The following is a 26,261-nucleotide window of genomic DNA, read 5'->3' on the forward strand; positions in this document are numbered from 1 at the left end:
AGGAATCAGTTGGAAACTTACCTCATGTCAGCAAATTGTAGGTGTCGCCAACGGCGCCAACCTTGTCTGAATGCTGTGGAAAGCTAATCATTTGCATATCACAGCATCTTCTTCCTGTCGGTTAAATTTCGCGTCTATAGCACGTCATCTTCGTGGTGTAGCAGTTAAATGGTGTGTAGTGTACTTGACTGAGAAGTAGCGGTTCTGTTCTCGGAAACTGACATACGGTAGGGAGAGCGGTGTGCTGACCACGTGCCCCTCCATATTCGCATCCAGTGACTCCTATGAACTTAGGATGACACGGCAGCCGGTCAGTACCGTTGGGCTTTCATGACCCGCGTTCGGGAGGAGTTTAGTTTTAGTTTTTTATTAACTGTATTTTGCAAATTTATGTGCGTATGGCGACTCAAAACAAACAAATATGGTTGAATTCTGGCTGTGAAGTTGAAGTCAAAGTCGAGGCCAACAATGCGACTGAGCCGAATCTGATTGGTGGTCGTGTCAAGAGAGCTTTGTTGGTCTAAGAAGTCAAATACGTTGCATAACAACTGAGATGTTTCTCTCAGGATACGAAGTGTCTTCAGTTTGTAAAAGAGTGTCTGCTAGCCATATTAAGTCCAATGTCGCATTAAAAATGGGTGCTGGAGTCATTGTTGTTACTTCGGGCCTATTCATGGAATTATTCCTAACCGAAACAACGGTACTAAATTTTAATTACTGAAGTCGTGCACAGCCCTGTTTCAAGGCCTCAACGCCTAATTCAGGTGCAACCTAAACTCAGTGCAATGTGTACATGTCCAACTTAAAAGGCAGCACACCTGCTATGAGTAGCTCATCCAGAGGGATTATGGGGAAGTGCCAAAGCTAAAACCGCCTTTCAAATGCGCCTGACGTATGTCAATCATATGTTGCAAGCGCCAGCGAGGGCCTACAGTGGAGAGCCAACTAATGCCAAGTTTGCACAGCGCTGTCACTGCTAGGCAGCACGCAAATTAACACGAAAATTACTCGTAGTAAGCCCAAGGGACTCATCGTGCCGTTGGTAGACGGGACAAGCTGCCGCTTTCTTTATGGCATGGACACGTGCTCTTTGTAATGATTTCAGTTGCTCCTGCGGATGGACCTGAGAACCCGAAACTACGAGGTTCTGTAAGACTTCAGTAATAAAATTTTTGTTCAACCGGAGCGTAAGTTTCAATTACGAGCGGTATCTATAAGTTTTATGGATGTCCCACAAACAGAAATTTATGCTGTTCATGGAGGTTGGAATCGCTTGAGAACGAATGAAGAATATTCTTGATTAAATATTTTAACAGTCTCAGTAGCAAACTGTCACAAATTATTTGTGAGAATTTCAAATGGTTCAAATGGCTCTGAGCACTATGGGACTTAACTGCTGTGGTCATGAGTCCCCTAGAACTTAGAACTACTTAAACCTAACAAACCTAAGGACATCACACACATCCATGCCCGAGGCAGGATTCGAACCTGCGACCGTAGCGGTCGCGCGGTTCCAAACTGTAGCGCCTAGAACCGCTCGGCCACTTTGGCCGGCTGTGAGAATTTCCAAGTGAGACTGGTGAAATACGTTTTCTTACAAAGTGTGCAATTGTGGCATCTCTCATGAGAACATGTCACCTATTATAACTCTGTATTAACTTCTCAACGTATGAACTTGAACAACGGCGAATAAGTACTCAACAGGTCTCTGACAACTCAACTAGATCTGACTGCGAAGCAGTCCATGTGACCCTCGGTATTTTCTAGCTGCTACCGTACACAGAATATAACAGAACTATGCCGAAACCATTGAAATTGATGTTTTGAGGAAAAAAATTGCGAGGCTATTTCTCTGGCAGAAAATGTGTGTACTTTGAGGGCCGGCGAACAGAAATAACCGTCACGTGCCTTCGAGCATTTACGACCTTAGGAGGTCATGTTTTTTTGCCGAAGCATGAGCCTAACCGTAGGCATTTGGAACTATAGCTTGAATGAAATGTAATGTCACTGGTTATTTGGCTACCGAGGTAGCAGAGTTCCTTCATCTACTTCGTGGCAATCAATCCTCATGTTAAATTTCTCGCTTTTCTCATTTCAGCTACTTCTCATTACTTTCGTCTTCCTTCGATTTACTCCCAATGCATATTCTGCACTCATTAGACTGCTCGTTCCATTCAGTAGATCATGTAATTCTCAGTATAGCAATGTCATCAACGAATCAAATCGTTAATATTCTTTCACGTTGAATTTTAATTCCACTCCCGAACTTTTTTTTTTATTTCCATCATTGCTTCTTCGTTGTACAGTAGGGGCGAAAGACTACATTCCTGTTTTACACCCTTTTCAATCGGAGCACTTCGTTCATGGTCGTCTACTCTCATTATTCCCTCTTGGCTCTTGTGCATATTGTATATTACCCGTTTGTCCTTATAGCTAACCCCTTTTTTTCTCAGAATTTTTAACGTCTTACAATTTTTACATTGTCGAACACTTTTTCCAGGTCGTAAAATCCTATAAAAGTGTCTTGATTTTTCTTTAGTCTTGCTTTCATTATCAGCCATATCGCCAGAATTGCATCTCTGGCGCCTTTACCTTTTCTAAAGCCCAAGTGATCGTTATTTAACATATCTTCAATTTTCTTTTCCATTCTTTTGTATATTATTCTTGTCTGCAACTTGGATGCATGAGCTTTTAAGCTGATTGTGATATAATTCTTGTCAGCTCTTGCAGTCTTCGGAATTGTGTGGGTGATATTTTTCCGAAAGTCAAATGGTATACCCTGCCAGACTCATACATTGTATCCACCAGCGTGAGCAGTCGGTTTTTTTTTTTTTTTTTAGTACTTTCCCCTATGACTTCCCTTTCTACCAACTCCAAACCAACGTTGACGACCACCTCTAGCAACCTTGTCGCCACAAGTCTACTGTCCTTCCTCAGGTTCGACTTTGATGTTTCATTTCTGGGGATGATTTTTGACTCTCGGTTAAGCTGGGCGCCCCACATCCGATCCACCGTTACCAAGTGTGAAGAAGGTTTAAATGTAATCAGATCACTCACTCGTGTCTGGTGGGGAGCGCACCAGAGTGTTTTACTCACCATGTACCGAGGGATGATTCGATCTCGATTAGACTATGGCTGTCAATTCTACCACACTGCGTCAAAGATTCATCTCTCCAAATTAGATACTCTTCAATATAGAGCCATTCGTACCTGACTTGGAGCCATGCGATCGACGCTCCTCCAACGCTCTTTTAATAGAAGCAGGGGAGATGCCCTTGAGCATTAGGCGCCAAATGTTATCGGACAAATTCTACATTCAAGGCATGGCCATTATGGACAGTTCCGTCTATCAAAGTAGAGACTGCATTTATCGACTGTGGATTGCATCCCACAGAAGGAATAAACTGCCAGCCGTTTGTGCCAGCTTTCACACTTGGTCACCTGTCATACATTCTGTACGGCGTTCAGCGCATCTACCTGTTTTTGAATATGATCTTCAAACGCTCTGCTCTCAGATCCCAGTCCATTATTTAAGTACGACCTGGCTGGACAGTACGAATGTCAACGTTGGCTTCAATCGTCTCGTTCAAGCACAATGGCCGAGTTTTCTCTGTGTGTATACTGATGGCTCCAAAATTCCGCAAGAAGAGTGTACAGGATGCGCTTTTATCTGCCCTCAGATCCAGATCCGCAAAACCTTCAAACTGCCTACGAGCACTTCTATTTTTACGGCGGAGACAGTGGCAGTTTTGGAAGCACTCAAGTTTGTCTCTAGCACTTACTTCCACAGGATATTGATAGTATCTGACTCGCAAAGCGTTCTTAAAAACATTCAGTACAGTCGATGGAACAAAACGACCAACAGTTATATCTTGGATGTGATATCTGAATATATTCGCAGCCCACGCACGGGCCGGACGATCCATTTGTTGTGGGTACCTTCCCACTCTGGTATCGTCTATAATGATGAAGTCGATGCATTAGCCAAACAAGCGGCAACGGCAGGCACCGTCCTGGATCTGCAGCTTCCTTATACCGACTACTTACGTGCAGTCAAGGATCACGCAAGACAACAATGGCAGGAAATGTGGAACGTTTCTCAACAGACAAAAGGCGGTTATTACGCAGTGCTACAACCTCGGATTCCTTCACAGCCGTGCTTCATGAGGACACATCTGGACCGATCCACGGTTTCTACCATCATAAGACTCCGCTTCAATCACGCCTCTTTCCCACAGCACCTACATCGGAGGCCGGCCGAAGTGGCCGTGCGGTTAAAGGCGCTGCAGTCTGGAACCGCAAGACCGCTACGGTCGCAGGTTCGAATCCTGCCTCGGGCATGGATGTTTGTGATGTCCTTAGGTTAGTTAGGTTTAACTAGTTCTAAGTTCTAGGGGACTAATGACCTCAGCAGTTGAGTCCCATAGTGCTCAGAGCCATTTGAACCATTTTTGAATCTACATCGGATCAACGTTTACAGTTCACCAGCATGTGAGTGTGATCCTGAGTCGGAAGCTGATGTCAACCACATCTTATTTATGTGCCCCAAATTTGACCATGAACGGTTGGTCTTTTTGAAGATATTGCTGAGTATGGGCTACCATCTTCCTCAATCAGCTTCTTCTCTTTTGTGTACTAAAGACGTTCGTCTATATAAAGTGATCGTTAACTTCATCAAGAGTACTGGTCACAATCTGTAGGTTTTAATGGTGTACGTCAATTATAAATATGTCTTGCTGATGAAGATATTTCAGAATTGGTGTGAATTGTAAGCCAAGACATTTTTAATTATTTTTCAATTCAATTCAATTTTTAAAACATTAAGTACAAAACTGTAACAGTTAAGCTTTTTATTCTTGTAAATATGCATTTCTGTATTTGTTTATTCAGTTATGTGTACATTGTCACTGTGTTGCCGATGGCTAAATTGAGTACACACTCAAAGGCCAAATAAAAAAAATAAAAAAATAAAAAAAATGCATGCTGACTGTAGCACACGTTACTTGGTTCGAAATAGACCTGAAAATTGATCAGGTGTGCTATCCAAACTAGTAATCAACGTAACCCGTTGTGGTAAGCCATGCGAAAAAAGCTTTAGGTAATTTTGGCGATCCCGCTTTCTCTAAAACATTATATTTTCTTTTGTCAGACAAAGTCCGCCCCGATAACTGAGTAATCATCGAAGCGGTCTGTCACGCCAAGGGGCCCGGTTTCGATTCCCGGCTCCGTCGGAGATTTTCTCTGCCCAGGGACCGGGTGTTGTGTTGTCCTCATCATCATTTGATCATCATCAGTGGAAGGCAACGGGAAACCACCAATGGAATCACTTCCATAGACGCTCATGTGGTGGACCTCTCTGATAAGGGTTCCCCCATGACAAGACCTGCCGTAAGGCAGAACGCAAAGTTTCTAAGGTAAACTGGATGAAGGATCACTTGCAGAAGGGAATAAGAAAAGAAAATGCGATGACAAAACAATGCTTACAAAATGATGTGCATTTTTAAAATGCATTGTGAAGATGTTAGGAATGCTAAGTCTTCATGGCGTCTGAGAACAGTCTCCTAATCCATATTACGTGCGTTTTTACATCTCCATTGAATGCTGTTATGGATCATCATATCGCATACATTGGGTTCACACGTTCTTGCAAATAATTAATTCTCTACCCAGATTTTGTCGGCCGGTGTGACCGAGCGGTTCTAGGCGCTTCAGTCTGGAACCGCGCGACCGCTAGGGTCGCAGGTTCGAATCCTGCCTCGGGCATGGATGTGTATGATGTCCTTAGGTTAGTTAGGTTTAAGTAGTTCTGAGATCTAGGGGACTGATGACTTCAGCAGTTGAGTCCCATAGTGCTCAGAGCCATTTGACCCATTTGCGCTACCAACATTTCGAAGTTTATGGTGAACCGGCATATCAGGTTCCAAATTTAACTGACGAACTGTGCATCAGTCTGTTCCAACCTATTAGGTATCTGCGTCCAAGAACGACTGCAGCTCGTTTGCCGGTTTTATGCTTACGTTAGTATGCCTTACATATAGGTAGGCGAGCAACATAGCGTATGAATTTCGTACGGCGCCACGAGTCGATCGTCGACAGTTCAGAGTCTCCAGAATGACTCTCTCTCTCTCTCTCTCTCTCTCTCTCTCTCTCTCTCTTTGGAACTTCCTAGCAGTTTTAACACGCTAACGTGGAACAGTGCAGTAGTATTACCAAATGAACACAACACCCCTCCAACTCCACGCGTGCACACGGGGGTTTTTTAGGTTAGAGGGACCCCCCCTTGGGCGAAACGATAAAATACCTGACGGCTTACCAGAGAGGACATTATCATCGTTGATAAAGAACGTCCGTCCTCAGAGACCAAAAACAGGAAAAGTTAACGTAATATTGGTAAACTGCAGGAGTATCCAGGGCAAGGTTCCTGAATTAGTATCTCTTATTGAAGGAAATAGTGCGCATATAGTATTAGGAACGGAAAGTTGGTTAAAACCGGAAGTGAACAGTAACGAAATCCTAGACACAGAATGGAATATATACCGCAAGGATAGGATAAACGCCAATGGTGGAGGAGTATTTATAGCAGTAAAGAATTCAATAATATCCAGTGAAGTTATTAGCGAATGCGAATGTGAAATAATCTGGGTTAAGTTAAGTATCAAAGGTGGGTCAGATATGATAGTCGGATGCTTCTATAGACCACCTGCATCAGCAACCGTAGTAGTTGAGCGCCTCAGAGAGAACCTGCAGAACGTCGTGAAGAAGTTTCGTGATCATACTATTGTAATAGGGGGAGACTTCAATCTACCAGGTATAGAATGGGATAGTCACACAATCAGAACTGGAGCCAGGGACAGAGACTCTTGTGACATTATCCTGACTGCCTTGTCCGAGAATTACTTCGAGCAGATAGTTAGAGAACCAACTCGTGAAGCTAACGTTTTAGACCTCATAGCAACAAATAGACCGGAACTTTTCGACTCCGTGAATGTAGAAGAGGGTATCAGTGATCATAAGTCAGTGGTTGCATCAATGACTGCAAGTGTAATAAGAAATTCCAAGAAAGGAGGGAAAATATACTTGCTTAACAAGAGTGATAGGGCACAAATCGCAGAATATCTGAGTGACCACCATCAAACGTTCATTTCGGAGGAAGAGGATGTGGAACAAAAATGGAAAAAATTCAGAAACATCGTCCAGTACGCCTTAGATAAGTTCGTACCGACTAAGGTCCAAAGCGAGGGGAAAGATCCACCGTGGTATAACAATCATGTACGAAAGGTACTACGGAAACAAAGAAAGCTTCATCATAGGTTTAAGAGTAGTCGAATCATAGCTGATAAGGAAAAGCTGAACGAAGCGAAAAAGAGCGTAAAGAGAGCAATGAGAGAAGCATTCAACGAATTCGAACATAAAACATTGGCAAACAATCTAAACAAGAACCCTAAAAAGTTTTGGTCATATGTAAAATCGGTAAGCGGATCTAAATCCCCTATTCAGTCACTCGTTGACCACGATGGCACCGAAACAGAGGACGACCGAAGAAAGACAGAAATACTGAATTCAGTGTTCCGAAACTGTTTCACTGCGGAAAATCGTAACACGGTCCCTGACTTCAGCCGTCGCACGGACGCCAAAATGGAAAATATTGAAATAAACGATATCGGAATTGAAAAACAACTGCTATCACTTAGTAGCGGAAAAGCATCCGGACCAGACGAGATACCCTTAAGATTCTACAGTGATTATGCTAAAGAACTTGCCCCCTTTCTATCAGCAATTTATCGTAGATCGCTGGAAGAACGTAAAGTACCTAGCGACTGGAAGAAAGCGCAGGTCGTTCCCATTTTCAAGAAGGGTCATAAATCAGATGCGAATAATTATAGGCCTATTTCGCTTACGTCAATCTGTTGTAGAATAATGGAACATGTTTTGTGTTCTCGTATTATGACGTTCTTAGATAATACAAATCTCCTTCATCATAACCAACATGGATTCCGCAAACAGAGATCATGTGAAACTCAGCTCGCCCTATTTGCCCAAGAAATTCACAGTGCCGTAGACACTGGCGAGCAAATTGATGCCGTATTCCTGGACTTCAGGAAGGCATTTGATACGGTTCCGCACTTACGTTTAGTGGAAAAAATACGAGCTTACGGAATATCGGACCAGGTTTGTGATTGGATTCAGGATTTCCTAGAAGAAAGAACACAACATGTCATTCTTAACGGTTCAAAATCTGCAGATGTAGAGGTAATTTCGGGAGTACCGCAGGGAAGCGTGATAGGACCTTTATTGTTTACAATATACATAAATGACTTAGTTGACAACATCGGTAGCTCCGTGAGGCTATTTGCAGATGGCACGGTTGTCTACAAGAAAGTAGCAACATCAGAAGACTCGTACGTACTCCAGGAGGACCTGCAGAGGATTAATGCATGGTGCGACAGCTGGCAGCTTTCCCTAAACGTAGATAAATGTAATATAATGCGCATACATAGGGGCAGAAATCCATTCCAGTACGATTATGCCATAGGTGGTAAATCATTGGAAGCGGTAACGACCGTAAAATACTTAGGAGTTACTATCCGGAGCGATCTGAAGTGGAATGATCACATAAAACAAATAGTGGGAAAAGCAGGCGCCAGGTTGAGATTCATAGGAAGAATTCTAAGAAAATGTGACTCATCGACGAAAGAAGTAGCTTACAAAACGCTTGTTCGTCCGATTCTTGAGTATTGCTCATCAGTATGGGACCCTTACCAGGTTGGATTAATAGAAGAGATAGACATGATCCGGCGAAAAGCAGCGCGATTCGTCATGGGGACATTTAGTCAGCGCGAGAGCGTTACGGAGATGCTGAACAAGCTCCAGTGGCGGACACTTCAAGAAAGGCGTTACGCAATACGGAGAGGTTTATTATCGAAATTACGAGAGAGCACATTCCGGGAAGAGATGGGCAACATATTACTACCGCCCACATATATCTCGCGTAATGATCACAACGAAAAGATCCGAGAAATTAGAGCAAATACGGAGACTTACAAGCAGTCGTTCTTCCCACGCACAATTCGTGAATGGAACAGGGAAGGGGGGATCAGATAGTGGTACAATAAGTACCCTCCGCCACACACCGTAAGGTGGCTCGCGGAGTATAGATGTAGATGTAGATGTAGATCCCCTACCCAACCCCTATGCCCTCTCCACACTCTGCCAACAACTTACTCACTCGATCGGTAAAATCACTGGTCACGTGTGAAGCATGATTCCGAGTTGAGCCGCTATTTGGCACACAGTTTTAATTTACCAGAAAGTTTCAGCGTAGTCTGTCAAATGTAGACGTGGCTTGTGATGTAACCACTGCGCGGTATGATGGCTCAGTAGAGGCACGATTCTCGGTGTCTCACACAGTCGCAAAAGTGTGCCACACACTCAAGAACTGTGTTCAGTGGCAGCGTGGTGTAATACGTGCGTACTCTGCGATTAGTGTTAGTGATTCATTTGTCACGCTCATCGAGAATCAGATGGCCCTCTAGAGGCCTACCTACCCTATGTTTTGACTCTGCAGGCAGTAACTGTGCTGCGTTTAGAGGAGAACAGTGTGTGCTACATTCATTCTAGGGTACAACCATACCCCACAGACGGGCACGTACTCCTGGTGAAAGACCACAGCCATTTGAAAAGACTACATTGTGGGACTATGGGAGCCTGGATGGACGTATCGATGGGTTGCTTCACGTGTTGGGCAAAACACATCGACGCTGTTTCGCTGTTTTAGCAGCGGTCTGTGGGACTTTCCCTCAACAGTCCAGGTCCCGGACGTTCAAGCAGTGCTGACGTACAGAAGATCGACGCGTTGTGAGAGCAGTGGTGACCGACTGAACATCATCCAAAGAAGAAATGTGGCACATGTAGCGTCTGATGTGTCACCAAAGACCGCTGGCAACCGCCTGCTTGCAGAAGGACTAAAATCGCATGTGGCTCTAGTCAGCCGTATTAATGACACCGCGACACCTCCAATCACGGCAACTCTGGTGTCGTGAAAGTAGATTGTTGTCTTCAGTGAAAAGATCAGGCTCTGTCTCTAAGCTAGTGATGGACGTACGCTTATACACTGTTGACCTGGTGATTGCGGAAGGTATTAGCAAACGACACACAGATCCCATCCCAGGCTTCATGGTTTGCGGAGGCGGGAGGCGTCAGTTACAATTCGCGCTCACATCCGATGGTTCCGCAGTGGAAGTAACCAGTGCATTGTACAGTGCGCAGGTTGTTATCCCCGTGCGACTGCTGTTTCTTCGACGGGAGGTTTATGTGCGTTTCCAGCAAGACAATGTACGTACATACACGGCTGCTGCAACACAACGTGTTTTTATTGGTGTATACCAACGGCCCTGGCCTGCTGGGTCACCAGATCTCTCACCAGATGAGGATGTATGGCCCATGGTGCAGCGAGAACTTAATCGTTCTCCAGAGCCTGCAGGAACCATAGCCTAATTACAACAAATGGTGCAAGATGCTTGGTACAATCCATTGCAGCATTCATTCTGCACCATTACGATTGTCTGCATACGAGAAAAATGTCGTTACGCGTATTGCCAAATGCAATGAGGTTGACAGACATGATTTTGAGCATTTATTGCATTAACGTGGTATTTACAGGTAATCACGCGGTAACAGCATGCGTTCTCAGAAATTATACGTTCACAAAGGTACATGTATCACATTCTAACAACCGAAATGAAATGTTCAAACGTACCTACGTTCTGTATTTTAATTAAAAAAAACCTACCTGTTACCAACTGTTCGTCTAACATTGTGAGCCATATGTTTGTGACTATTACAGCGCCATCTATCACAAGGCGAAGAAAGTGGTCCAACTAAAACATTCATATTTCTTTACGTACTGCACGAATATGTAATAAAAAATGGGGGTTCCTATTTTTAAAAAAAACGCAGTTGATATCCGTTTGACATATGGCAGCGCCATCTAGCGGGCCAACAATAGCGCCATCTGGTTTCCCCCTTCAAGCTAGATAAGTTTCGTTCTTTGTAGTTTTTTCGTTTGACGCTTATTTCGTGAGATATTTGGCCCGGTCTCTATCAATGGACCATCCTGTATAACTGCGTAGCCGGCAGAGAAGGGAGGGAGAGTGTGGTGTCACCGCCAGACACCACACTTGCTGGGTGGTAGCCTTTAAATCGGCCGCGGTCCGTAAGTATACGTCGGACCCGCGTGTCGCCACTATCAGTGATTGCAGACCGAGCGCCGCCACACGGCAGGTCTAGAGAGACTTCCTAGCACTCGCTCAGTTGTACAACCGACTTTGCTAGCGATGGTTCACTGACAAAATACGCTCTCATTTGCCGAGACGATAGTTAGCATAGCCTTCAGCTACGTCATTTGCTACGACCTAGCAAGGCGCCATTATCAGTTACTATTGATACTGTAATCATGTACCGTCAAGAGCGACGCACATCATTTATGGATTAAAGTTAAGTATTCCACCAGCTACGTCCGTTTTTCTAAAGTCTAATTTCCTCGTCCTGTTCCAGACCTCACGCCAGCCTGCGTGAGCTAAAACGCGTGCCTTTCGGCTTCCTCTCATACCCGGTGGTGGCTCTCCTGCCAACCCACAACAGAGAGACGTAATCGATGTACAGATGCCACTGTTTGGTCCCCATATTCATTAGGTCTGAATTTGTCGTCATATGCTCATGGAATGATGGACTACCTGTCACACTACTTGCCAATAAAATAGACTTGTGTTTGAAGGTATTGCATTTTTTTTTTCAGGCACTTTGTTTACGAGAGGCTCAGTAATCACTAGGTGACGACAAACAGGAAATAGCAACATTTCCGGCTGATGTAACGACGCATTTAACAATATTTAAATAACTGACTATTGATCAGTGTGATGAGGATAATACACGCGTCGAGATTTTCTTATTTGAAAGGCAACTTCATGCAGGAAATGTAACAGTTTGCGAATATCTTCTTTGTTGAAGTTACCTCCATCAGTTCGTTCTAGTCGCTGCCTTATCGAAATCCCACTGGCATTAACAACACTATATGTTTCCTTTCCGACCACTGATATAAACAAGTGTTGGAGTAAGAACACTAACTGTTTTCTCTTCTTGCTCTTTCCCTCGTCGACTGGAAACGTCCTGGACTAAAGTGTTTTTATATTAGATTTAATCTGATAACTCTCCAACTCACCGTCCACGTAAGTACTGTCGCATGTCCCTAACCAAAAATGTTTCTTTTTTTACCTTCACCTTTCTGGTAATCAAAAAGAGATATTCTCACAAATCTACTTGGAAACTTCATTTGTGCACGCTGCAACTTTTTCTACCGGCATGGCTAAGTTTTGTATTGCGTGTCTGGAAGCCACGGCAAACAGTATCGTCATGTTTCAGTAGGCTTGCGAAATATGAAGCCTTAACAGCAAGTCGTGCACTAATTACGCGCGTATATGATGACAGTTTCAAAGCTTAATCCCACTGGTGGAAAATTTAGGTTTATTCCCAATCTGTTAGATTATGTCAACATCACTTACCTTCTCTCGTACCATAAATGCGAGTGTTGGCACCGTACGGTACCACGAAAGACATTCAGGCAATACAACGGTCACTTCTTTCCTGGTCTCTTACCAGTTTATGTTTTCTTTTTACTGTGTTTGTCGAATTTGAATTAAATGTATTCGATCTTTGTTTCAAGTATGTCGGTGGCGACTGGTAATAAACGAAGATATTTTCCTGAATTTTTTGATAATTTTTTTGTCTCCGATGGTGAATGTCCCTCTAAGAGTGCAGTGGTCACTGTACGCTCTCTCACTAGCGATATTCAAGAAAATAGTTATCTGAGTGTTTCCAGACAGCCGTGTTTCCAGGTAGCCTGACACATTTCTATCGCTTTTGGAATGTTTGACAAGTTGTTTGAGAGATTTGTCTGTCAGTGTTTCCAGTACAATACAAACAGGCAATGAAAGTAAAGTCATTTGTATAAATAGGGCAACACGTTGCCCCGTCATGAGCAATTTTAAGTTTCGACTCCTTTGCTGAGATTCTCTTCAACTGTGTTCGTGTGTCCACAGTCTCGAAAGCGTCCACATATTGAAGTGTGCTCTCCGGCGTTTTCCCAGAAGAAAACTGTCTCACGTTCTCAGATAACGTCGTCGTTATTGGTTAGGTACCAATGGCAAGCAAAACTGAGGAAAGCTTCGGGAAGGTATCAGAAACAAAAATGTTATATTTATTGAGTTGTCGAAGGGCTTACTCTATATTCCCTAGCGTCGTGGCTTGTTAGTTACTTCCTTGATTACTGGAGGCCAAGAACCCAGAGCCCGGAACCATTACTCCGATATATTAGTCACAATCGCGAATAATTTTGACATCAGCTGCATTAGGTATAGAAAGGGTACCTATTGTTGACACATTAAACTTTGTGCCGGACCGGTATTCTAACCCGGATTTGCTGCTTATCGGGGGCGATCGCCTTAAGCATCTCGGTCTTCCGTGTACGTTGTCAGGACTGCTCCAAACTTTTATATGCCACAGCTTCTACGGCCCATAGTGCTCGCAACTTTACCTGGATTCCCGCAACAGGTTTCAATGTTAGTAGTATCATCATTTTCGTCCGTGTAGTATATAATAACAATTTTTACAATGTCTGCTCCTTCAGACATGCGTGCTTGAATGTTATTGGAAAGATTTCCGATTTTCAGTTTCCACTTATTTATACCTCGCCACATATACAAGTTGCTTAATAAACGACTACAGTATGGAGAGAAACCAACGATCCGTATTAGGAAGGGTAAAATGGTTCTCTCTAACATTGACTGAAAAATGAACTTTTCAAAACGATTTACGAATAATTTTACCTTTCCAGTCCATTACATAGCCAACAGCCTTGCGGCAGAAGTAACTGTAGTTCCCGTCAGATCACCGAAGTTAAGCGCTGTCGGACTTGGCTCTACACTTGGATGGGTGACCGTTCAGTTCTTCCGAGAGCAGTTAGGAAGCAAAAATGGTTCAAAGGGCTCTAAGCACTATGGGACTAATCATCTAAGGTCGTCAGTCCCCTAGACTTAGAACTACTTAAACCTAATTAACCTAAGGACATCACACACATCCATGTCCGAGGCAGGATTCGAACCTGCGACCGTAGCAGCAGCGCGGTTCTGGACTGAAGCGCCTAGAACCACTCGGCCACAGCGACACATGAAGCAGGATGGAATCAGCCCATTCGAGGCCAATTGAGGAGCTACTTGATTCAGAAGCAGTGGCTCCGGTCACGAAAGTTGCCAATGGCCAAGAGAGCAGCTTGCTGACCACATACCCCTCGACATTGGCATCCAATGACACATGTCTGCTGAGGATGACACAGCGGTCGTTCCGCATCGTTGGGCCTTCCGAGTCCATATCGTCCTTATGTTCTTTTTGCAGGATACTGTTTATAGGCGCTGTGGAAACGAACCCATGTCAGTTGGCGATCACTATTTCTCTTATGAAGTCAGTTAGCTACCCATGTAATTGTCACTTATACAGAAACCTGAGACTACACGCTTTCCAGCATTGCTTGCTAGTGCAAAATGGAATACAAACATCTATTCGTTTAAATGTGACTTCCGCGTAAACTGTCGCGGAGTGTTGCCAGATCTGTAACCCAATAGACAGAACAGCGGGAGACCATCCTCACAATATCAAAGGTGCAACTGAATTTAGGGAAGATAAAATGTAAGGAATTATGAAACCCACGCATCTGTGCTGTTACGTGTGCAAGCAGAACAAATGCGCATATCGGATACAACAGAGCGGTTGTGATTCACTTCTGCTGAACGTCATTATCAAGCTTAGCTGGCACAAACGGCAGGATAATGGTCATCGACCGAAACTAGTAGCGAATTGTGCAAAATAAATGACAGATGAAGTTTTCACCATTAATTTTAACAATTATTTGGTGGCTGAATATCGATCCCTGCAAATATACATAAACATAACTAATTTTTTCTATTATTTTGCTGTATGTCGAATTTGAAAGCATGCATTACGTTTTCTAATTATAATTAAAGATGCCTCGATTCGTTAAATTCTTGTAGAAGTAGAGTTTCTAGGATTCCTCATCTAGAACTGGGTGTGAGGATTTGCCACCAAAAGCAACATATTCCAACCGCTTCCTCCTTCCATTTTAATGCATTACAGTGCCTGTATTTTCGATCCGTGATTAACATAGTCAGTTAATAGATCAAAAGCTTCTCATATCCCACGCGTAAAGGTACGAATTTGTTCTGCAGCCTTTAAATGACGCCGTGGCTGTGCGTCTTCAAGCGTTCAAATGGTTCAAATGGCTCTGAGCACTGTGCGACTTAACTTCTGAGGTCCTCAGTCCCCTAGAGCTTAGAACCACTTAAACCTAACCAACCTAAGGACAGCATACACATCCATACCCGAGGCAGGATTCGAACCTGCGAGCGTAGCGGTCGCTCGGCACCAGACTGTAGCGCCCAGAACCGCTCGGCCACTCCGGCCGGCTCTTCAAGCACCTTACCGAGCGAGATGGCGCAGTGGTTAGCACACTGGACTCGCATTCCGGAGGACGACGGTTCAATCCCGTCTCCGGCCATCCTGATTTAGGTTTCCCGTGATTTCCCTAGATCGCTTCAGGCAAATGCCGGGATGGTTGCTTTGAAAGGGCACGGCCGACTTCCTTCCCCATCCCTCCCTAATCCGAGCTTGTGCTCCGTCTCTAATGGCTTCGTTGTCGACGGGACGTTGAACACTGGTCTCCTCCTACCCCTTCAAGAGTCTTGGAAGCTGCGAGAGACGCCTGACGCTCAGCATCTAAGATGAGACGGGCTCGTGACTGTCCTACTGTCTTCAGCTCTTCAGGTCTCCTGACATTCTGCATCCAAGTTCCGGCGGACATGAGATTGCTCTGACGTTTGTTGGATTCGAGGAACTTTCGCAACTCGACCCGTGTTAGAACCACCCGCTAAATCCCTCTTAAGTTTCCGAGGCTTGTAGTAATAGTTTTAAATATGGATCTAGGACTTACTGTCCGATTCCACTGTCGTATCTCGACCAAACCTCTGCAGCCAAAACTTTCCAGCTATGCCAGTAGGTGTAGGAACTCATATCATAAACCACGCGCACAATAAAATTGTATTTGCACCGTCACAGAATAATCTTTAGACTCAAAGAATCGCCGAGCATCGAGTCAGTATCTTAATAATACTCAAAAAGATACAACTTTCTAAAGTAGCCTATGGCCTTTCTCAGGGTTCAAGCTAGTTCCATACCCAAGCTAGTTCCATGTCCAAAATCAGTTCAGCGATTTACTCGTGGAAGCGTAACAGAGATACCTCGGCTTTTATAACATTAGTATATCTCAGGACCTTTATACTTTCTGTGCGACAATACCACACTTGATCATGTCTGGACGATAAGTGGTGGCAATAATAGGGAGCAGTTACTGTGACCAGGATACCGGAACGAGCGTTACGTTGTCTAAGGAGCTTCTGGGGATTTAGGAAGATATAACAATTAATATTGGAAGAGCAGTTGAACGGAATGGACAGTGTCTTGAAAGGAGGATATAAGATGAACATCAACAAAAGCAAAACGAGGATAATGGAATGTAGTCAAATTAAATCTGGTGATGCTGAGGGAATTAGATTAGGAAATGAGACACTTAAAGTAGTAAAGGAGTTTTGCTATTTAGGGAGTAAAATAACTGATGATGGTCGAAGTAGAGAGGATATAAAATGTAGACTGGCAATGGCAAGGAAATCGTTTCTGAAGAAGAGAAATTTGTTAACATCGAGTATAGATTTAAGTGTCAGGAAGTCGTTTCTGAAAGTATTTGTATGCAGTGTAGCCATGTATGGAAGTGAAACATGGACGATAACTAGTTTGGACAAGAAGAGAATAGAAGCTTTCGAAATGTGGTGCTACAGAAGAATGCTGAAGATAAGGTGGGTAGATCACGTAACTAATGAGGAGGTGCTGAATAGGATTGGGGAGAAGAGAAGTTTGTGGCACAACTTGACTAGAAGAAGGGATCGGTTGGTAGGACATGTTTTGAGGCATCAAGGGATCACAAATTTAGCATTGGAGGGCAGCGTGGAGGGTAAAAATCGTAGAGGGAGATTCAGAAGGATGTAGGTTGCAGTAGGTACTGGGAGATGAAGAAGCTTGCACAGTATAGAGTAGCATCGAGAGCTGCATCAAACCAGTCTCAGGACTGAAGACCACAACAACAACAACAATTAATAGTATTCATACTTGATCCATCTGATCACCGTTACTGAGGTTTTCCACCTTGCTTGCGTCCCTGAATTCTGAAGTAAAGTAATCCCCAAGCAAAGTTGCTATGGCCCTAAGTGTTGTTTTCTTATGTTTCAATCAATGTTCGGGCGAGATGCAACGTTCAGCATTAACAAATTTGATTGATTTCAATAGGCGAATGTAGTGTCTAGGATTCTCTTCCACACGGTGCGTAAGGTGTGTCCAACATTAGATACATCACGCTGAGCACTTCTTTTATGAACTCCAGCCTTTATCGGCAGTAAATCATACTTTACCGGTCTCAGAATGTTTGGAGTATTATAGGGCGGGTGCGTAAGCGACTTTCTTGATAGGTATACTGAGAATTCTGGACTTGTTAGACGAAACGGAGCCAACATACTGAAAGGAAAATTCGGATGCTTAAAATGCACGCTAATAAAGAGTGCTACCTGGGCAGCTTATGTCATTTCTCGTCGACGCACGGGATGACTGATAGGCTGCTAATTTAAATATCTTGCTTGGTAGTAAACAACGATCGGTAGCCTTTCCGAAACGTTATCTAGTTCTAAGTAAGTCGGAAAAATTTCAGGATGCACAATGGTAAATGGTGTTATTGCTGACTCCAAAAATTATAAACTGAACCAAAAACTGTACGATCGCCCTGCGGTGGGCTGCCCGTCGCCTGCCTCAGAGAGACCCCCGAGCTCGCTTTTAACTTTTCCTCCGACTGAAGGGCGCTCTGACCTCTTGGCTGATTAGCCATAATGAAGGGCCCTTCACAAATAATCGATAAAGGCGCCGGAGAGCTTTCCGGTATCCTAGACGCCAAGAGACGTTAATCTTATATCTATAAATCATTGCATTAGCCACTCGGGCTGCCTTGTAAGTGGTGCATGCAGATTATACGCTAAGGGCTTTAATATTTCACCAGAGAAGCGCTGCTTCATAGTTGATAAAGATGATTCACGGCTGCAGGAATATTCCCAGAGCCTACGAACTACCGTTCTATCCCCTATAAAAGTAGCATGCTGAATACTTCGAGCGTGTTGCAGTATTAACAGCAGGAACATAGGAAAAAAATCTAATTGTAAGTCTAATAGTCAGTTAGCCCGTCATGAGACAGAATAAGATTCTGCGAGCCAGACTTTGCTAAGGCTAGAATGAATCATTAGTCTTCATTAATGTATCAAGTTTAACAGCAACAAACGAAGCTGCGGGCAAATGGCACTCTTCATGAAGTACTTCAACACTTAGTTTATTGTCTCCGAAATAAGAACCTCTTCGTATGAAACAATACCAGTTCACAATTTACACCTAAAAAATAAGCATCTCAGGTGTATGGACAATAATTTTGTAGTTTTTATGTACGACGTGGAGGATATAAGATGAACATCAACAAAAGCAAAACTAGAATAATCGAACGTAGTCTAATTAAATAATGGGGATGCTGAGGGAATTGGATTAGGAAATGAAACACTTAAAGTAGTAAAGGAGTTTTGCTATTTGGGGAGCAAAATAACTGACGATGGTCGAAGTAGAGAGGAAAGAAAATGTAGACTGGCAATGGCAAGGAAAGCGTTTCTGAAGAAGAGAAATTTACTGACATCGAGTATATATTTAAGTGTCAGGAAGTCGTTTCTGAAAGTATTTGTATGGAGTGTAGCCATGTATGGAAGTGAAACGTGGACGATAAATAGTTTAGACAAGAAGAGAATAGAAGCTCTCGAAATGTGGTGCCACAGAAGAATGCTGAAGATTAGATGGGTAGATCACATAACTAATGAAGAGGTATTGAATAGAAATGGAGAGAAGAGAAATTTGTGGCACAACTTGACTAGGAGATGGGATCGGTTGGTGGGGCATATTCTGAGGCATCAAGGGATCACCAATTTAGTATAGCGTGGAGGGTAAAAATCGTAGAGGGAGGCCAAGAGATGAATACACTAAACAGATTCAGAAGGATGTAGGTTGCAGTAGGGAGTAGGAGATGAAGAAGTTTGCACAGGATAGGGTAGCATGGAGAGCTGCATCAAACCAGTCTCAGGACTGAAGACCACAACAAAAACATGTACGACGTTAAGTATTAGCAGGCGAATTACATGGCAGACGGATGAAAAGTATCCCAGATCTTCGGTGTAAGAATTGTGCCAGATGTCCACATGTTAGATGACCGAAAATTATCTTGAGTTACGGAAGCAACGCTGGAAAACGACTATTTCGTTGGAATGCGGTGTTGAATGAGCAACCTGAGATACAGCACACAGACGGCTGTGACCTCTCTGCAGAGCAATTTGCGCTGTTTACAGTTCAAGATTAGACTTATAACGTGGCGCACTCTGGCTTCAAGACCTGCCAGAAATGCCTTTAAGATCTGGTGCAGTTGGATGTACTATGCGGAAATGGGAACGAGTGTACGGAGAAAGTTTCGCCACAAGCGACATCTTATTTCTAAGATTTTTGTTACTGTGAATAAAAACTTACGAGAAACAAGGTCACTCAAGCATCAGAGAACTGGCCGCGGTTCTCGAGAAAGAAGTGTCTGCATTGTACCATTTAAGCCAGCGTTAGGCTAGGCGCAAATTGAGACGCGTGTAGCTCGTGTGACGTGACACGACACTACAGCGCGACACACACGTGCCGCACGAGTGGCGCGGGTCCAGCCCTTATTGCGACGCGTACACCATAACTCGCAGGCACCGACTGGCGTCTCTCTGCGCTGACAGAACCGAAGCGCACGCAACCTGTTATCTTTCTCAAACGATTTTACAGACACTATTCACTGGAAATATATGATTTTTGCCATACTTGTAGCGTTATATCTCAGCTTCGTGGCGAAGTGCCCCTTAACTCGCTAAAGACCATTCTTATTGTGATGTACACATTTTAGTAAGGCACTACCCAAAACTCAAAAAGTATGCAACGAAAATTAGGGGTCGCTATGATTTTGCGTTTGGTGAGTATTACACCATATGTTGGTGCGTATGAAATTTAGCTAACATGCTGAATTTTTGTTTAGACTTGGGAGGAGGTCTATATCTGCCTCCGATCTCGAGAAAATGGATCCCATGTAGCGGGCTCACTTCCGATCTCACGCCCGCGAGAATGAAATACTCGCAACATCTCTCATATCTCCTAAACAGCTCGAGACATCGAAACGAAAGTTTGGCGAATGATAGCACACAAGGAGGAGAGTGTTTTGCCAATTCTTAAACACACGGAACTTTCTTATCTATGTATCAGTACTTATACTTCCCTTTTTATTTATTTCACTCCAGTGACTGTAATTTTTTAAGAGTTATCGACAGCTAGCGAAACAAGACCTTCCTAGAATGAAAATAAATACGAAATTTTTTCTTTTATGTTACTCCAAACCGACACTATGAGGTTTTTCGTAAGCTTTGGAGCTCTGTGATTGCCAATTACTTGTTTAATGAGGCACTCCGTTTCGGAATTCTGTCTCAATAGCTAGTGTGAGATAAGTTTGACAAATTACACTATGACAAAGGAAGTACAATTAAACCAGTCATCAAGAGAAATGTGGCCGTTACTCACAAACGGTGATGCTTCTTCGAATGAGAAAAGGCTAACAACTCACACAAAAATAGATTGCCAATTCTGTTGGAATTTTTGTGGCATCCCCACAACCCATTGTATTTTTAACACTGAGCGACTGGAATGGAAACTTACCAAAGGATTTTATCCTTCTCTTGTTCTGAGCGGTATTAAAATAATGACGAGCGTTCCTTCAGGCGTAATGACAGGCACATGCCAGATACTGGTCACTCACCTACGGCTTGACAAACTGACAGTGTGTGATCGCGAATAATATACTTATTTAGAAAAAAATACGACTGATCGGTCGGACAACACAATGGTCAGTGTATTGTCAGCAGCCGAGGATAATGCGAGCGACAGGAATGCAGAAGCTAGCCATGTGTGCCTTGTAAGTTGGAGTTCGAAAAATATTGTCATGAACGTAGATCTGCCTTCGTCATCTGTACATTTCAACAAATTAAATATATCTAATCATAACACTCTTTTAGGATATTCCTACTTTCGTAATAATACCGACCATTTTCTTCATTTGTGTAGCCTGTTGTTGTATAATTAGTTTATTAATGCTGATAATGTCCATGCAACAATTGAAATGTTTTCTTTTATCACTGCGAACCAATTAAAACATTGTTGTTTGTGACTGCTTTTCGACTGTTTCTAGCTTGCAGTAGAAATGTGATGTTCACATGCAAGTAATACAGTGTATCTATTACATTATTACATCCGTATCAGAGTAATCACAGTGAGACTTGCCGGCCGCAGTGGCCGAGCGGTTCTAGGCGCTTCAGTCCGGAACCGCGAGACTGCTACGGTCGCAGGTTCGAATCCTGCCTCGGGCATGGATGTGTGTGATGTCCTTAGGTTAGTTAGGTTTAAGTAGTTCCAAGTTCTAGGGGACTGATGACCTCAGAAGTTAAGTCTCATAGTGCTCAGAGCCACAGTGAGACTTCTATACTTCTTTGACGCTTTTTACCAGGACCACAAAGGGACCACATCTGTGGAGATTATCCCTATCTAAATTTTTGTAACAGGTCTTACAGATACGCCAGCATACAGGGCCATTACAAATGATTGAAACGATTTCATAAATTCACTGTAGCTCCATTCATTGACATATGGTCACGACACACTACAGATACGTAGAGAAACTCATAAAGTTTTGTTCGGCTGAAGCCGCACTTCAGGTTTCTGCCGCCAGAGCGCTCGAGAGCGCAGTGAGACAAAATGGCGACAGGAGCCGAGAAAGCGTATGTCGTGCTTGAAATGCACTCACATCAGTCAGTCATAACAGAGCAACGACACTTCAGGACGAATTTCGACAAAGATCCACCAACTGCTAACTCCATTCGGCGATGGTATGCGCAGTTTAAAGCTTCTGGGTGCCTCTGTAAGGGGAAATCAACGGGTCGGCCTGCAGTGAGCGAAGAAACGGTCGAACGCGTGCGGGCAAGTTTCACGTGTAGCCCGCGGAAGTCGACGAATAAAGCAAGCAGGGAGCTAAACGTACCACAGCCGACGGTTTGGAAAATCTTACGGAAAAGGCTAAAGCAGAAGCCTTACCGTTTACAATTGCTACAAGCCCTGACACCCGATGACAAAGTCAAACGCTTTGAATTTTCGGCGCGGTTGCAACAGCTCATGGAAGAGGATGCGTTCAGTGCGAAACTTGTTTTCAGTGATGAAGCAACATTTTTTCTTAATGGTGAAGTGAACAGACACAATGGGCGAATCTGGGCGGTAGAGAATCCTCACGCATTCGTGCAGCAAATTCGCAATTCACCAAAAGTTCACGTGTTTTGTGCAATCTTGCGGTTTAAAGTTTACAGCCCCTTTTTCTTCTGCGAAAAAAACGTTACAGGACACGTGTGTCTGGACATGCTGGAAAATTGGCTCATGCCACAACAGGAGACCGACAGCGCCGACTTCATCTTTCAACAGGATGGTGCTCCACCGCACTTCCATCATGATGTTCGGAATTTCTTAAACAGGAGATCGGAAAACCGATGGATCGGTCGTGGTGGAGGTTATGATCAGCAATTTATGTCATGGCCTCCACGCTCTCCCGACTTAACCCCATGCGATTTCTTTCTGTGGGGTTATGTGAAAGATTCAGTGTTTAAACCTCCTCTACCAAGAAACGTGCCAGAACTGCGAGCTCGCATCAACGATGCTTTCGAACTCATTGATGGGGACATGCTGCACCGAGTGTGGGAGGAACGTGATTATCGGCTTGATGTCTGCCGAATCACTAAAGGGGCACATATCGAACATTTGTGAATGCCTAAAAAAACTTTTTGAGTTTTTGTATGTGTGTGCAAAGCATTGTGAAAATATCTCAAATAATAAAGTTATAGTAGAGCTGTGAAATCGCTTCAATCATTTGTAATAACCCGGTACTAGGCAGCGAGAAGATAACCTTGTTTTATTTGCCTGCCTTGATTCTTAATCACATCATTTTATAATATTCCTTGCTTCCTTGTTCACTACCCACTGCCCGTTGTTGCGATCTGAAAACATCGCGGAGGCATATGATTCAATTCCAGCGCCCAATGGCTCATCAGTTACTGAAATCTGCATTTTTATTGACGGAAGAAAAACAAAACAAAACAAAACTATAAAGATATAAATAACAGAAAAGTATAATGTACTTACGAAGAAAGCTGGAGCGTTTAAATGTCGAAAAACGAAACACTACCCAAAAGCAATCAAATTTAGTATACAGTAAGGCAAAATTTGTCGTATGGGGAATAGTACCACCCTCATATGCGCCGTTCGGATGTGAGCATATGGCCGGGCTACTCTTCCGCTCCCCGCCTCATATTTCGCACGGTGCTAGAGAGGCACGCGCGAGAAACTGTGCCTCAACCACAACGCCGCGCGACCTGGGGAAGCCGCGTGTAGCGTCCCAGTCGCGTCGCGTCGCAGTTTGCGCGGTCCCACTTGAACCTGGGATGTTACAAAAACGCGCGCTGCGCTGCGTCGCGCCACACGCGCTATATGCGTCTCAATTTGCGCCTAGTTAGGTTGTGCGGGAGAAGGCGCACGCGTCATCTTGTTCACTAAATGCACACAGTGTGGAATGTACTGGTCGACATCTCTCCTAATCAGTGTGAGCAACCAAAGTGGCCAAGTGACTTAGGACCCAGATGTTAGTTATGTCAATTGATTATCCGACACGATGTTGTAGTGATGAAATCCTTTGATCGCGGATCAGACCTCTTTCAAGTTTAATGGTATTTACAACGCCTGTGGACGGAGTTATGAAAATGCATTCGACACACTAGTCTCACATCAGAAAAAAAATTGTTCCTACACGTAGGCTGGGCTTGTATACACTAATAAGACTCTTTTATATGCGGTCCGTCTTGCAACTAAGTGGAAGACTGTTTCACGCCATACGCTTTTCAATTTTTATGAAGTATCTTTAGTGGCCTGTAAAGCTAATACTTATTTGTTTCATGTACACAATAAATGCTTTGCATGAAAATTTGATTTATGCTGCTGTATTATAGTTTTTGTTACTCTCTCGTTTTTAAGTAACAATCAATATTTTGGAGTGTAAGATTCGTAAAGTTTAACTCATGGTTCTACTTACGATTTCGTGATCTTATTATTCTTTTTTATCACCCTGGGATTGCACTTAGTTGACCTCCTAACGCCAGGATGTCCGATGTTCACATTTTCGAGCACAATTCGACTGGACATATCACCTTCATTCTTTCACTGTGTTAGTTCTGTTTGTTCGCTCTATGTAGTGTTGCCAGCTGTAGCTGTGTGTTGCGCATTCCTCTTCTGATTGTCCTGTTGCGTCTGTATATGGGTTGATATTCGTTTGTTAGATGTGAGCGTGTATTATTGTATGTGGTACGTTCAGCGTTAGGAAAAAGGTCGAATTCTGAGTGGAGGGAGTCGCAGTTATTTAATTATTTTAATGTCTGTCGTGGTATATAAATTGGCCGTCCCCCCTCCCCTTCCCACCATATCGTCCCCCGCCCCGGCTGAATATGGAAATTTTGAGACTTCCTTGAGACCAAGCTGTGTATCTGTATTCTCTATTAATTTAGGATTACATTTCAAACAAATAAAACACAGCATTAGGGCAGTCATAAACACAAGGAAAAGGATAAGTTACGTTCAAATTCTGGAGTACTAGGAACGTATCCTAAAGGTAAATATTTTTAAACTCACAACCCTTTATTGCAAAGGTTTTACATTAACTAAATAGCCGTAACTAAAAGCATCATTAATTGAAACACTGTTCAACCATCTGCGGCCGCTTGCACTAGCAATTTGATTACAGAATGGTGCAGGTGACTTGTAAAACAAGAAACGAACATACTATAACCACTAAAACACAATTATTGTGAAGCCCACCAGAATTAAAAAAATAATCGACCTAAATTCTAGCAGTTGTTAATTAAAGAATGTCTTGGGCACAACCAGAACCATTATATTTCTTTAAAATACAGCTTTGAATTTAAAAAACACGGCTTTTCCTAAATGGTGTCGCAATAACGATGCAGCTGTTAATTTTCTCCTAAGAAATCGAACATAACTGTAACCGTCCAGTACCAAAACAGTTTACGAACGTTCACTGCCGTGAATTAATGAACCAATAATTCATACTTACAATAATTAGATTACAGTCTCTTTTGATATACCATAGTACCGCTTAAAACACACTGTAAAATCTAAACCACAAAAAGACAATTTAAATAAATCTTAAAAACAACATTTAGTAGCAAAACCATTTTTGTACATTTGGTCAACATATTAGCTGGTAAACGTAACAAACAAGAAAAGATACATACTTAAAACTAATAAACGTCAATGAGAGTTGAACAATGGACGAGATTCCACTCAAACAATCAAACTACTGGCAAGGAAAAGAGTTTATTTCATAGACTAGCAGATGCTCACTCTTATAACTGCATAGTGAGGTTTGCCTTCATCAGGCAAAACACCTTACAGCGTGAAGCCAACTAAAGAAGCATAGCATCCACAGTACACTATACTTTGCGAGCCACCCAATTCCACCGCCCAGTGCGGTTAGAAGGGCCGACGCAACTCGATGCAACGTGGACCTTAGTTCCATACTGGACGGTGTATCCCAATACAAGCCCGTGTGAGCCAAGTCCGTGTAAGACGGTTAAATAACACTTCACATTCTTAAACGTGCACTTCCGCTGATACACACTTCAGACATCACACTGCCAACACAGCCGTCGTTACATATGCATCCACACACAATGCTCGACGTTGATTGCTGTCTGTCACCATCATTAGGACACATTTCCAAGCCACGCCATCTAGTACCCGCCGCTAAACCAATAATCTAGGAGAGCACAGCAAGCTGCTCGATCTCCCAACCTACTTACTTTATTTATTTTTCAGGTAAAGCCCGGCTGTCTGTTGTTATA

General features: G+C 43.3%; 1 protein-coding gene and 1 non-coding gene across 2 annotated transcripts in view; both read left to right on the top strand.

Annotated features, from left to right (window-relative positions):
• The window catches only part of LOC126458607 (uncharacterized), a 799,633-nt gene that overhangs the window by 383,604 nt on the left and 389,768 nt on the right, over nucleotides 1-26,261 (top strand). The window lies entirely within an intron of this gene.
• Trnaa-cgc (transfer RNA alanine (anticodon CGC)) lies at nucleotides 15,550-15,622 on the top strand. The gene has a single exon. It is a non-coding gene; the product is annotated as a tRNA-Ala (tRNA).

The sequence above is a fragment of the Schistocerca serialis genome, chromosome 2 (genome assembly GCF_023864345.2).
Source record: "Schistocerca serialis cubense isolate TAMUIC-IGC-003099 chromosome 2, iqSchSeri2.2, whole genome shotgun sequence".
NCBI lineage: Eukaryota > Metazoa > Arthropoda > Insecta > Orthoptera > Acrididae > Schistocerca > Schistocerca serialis.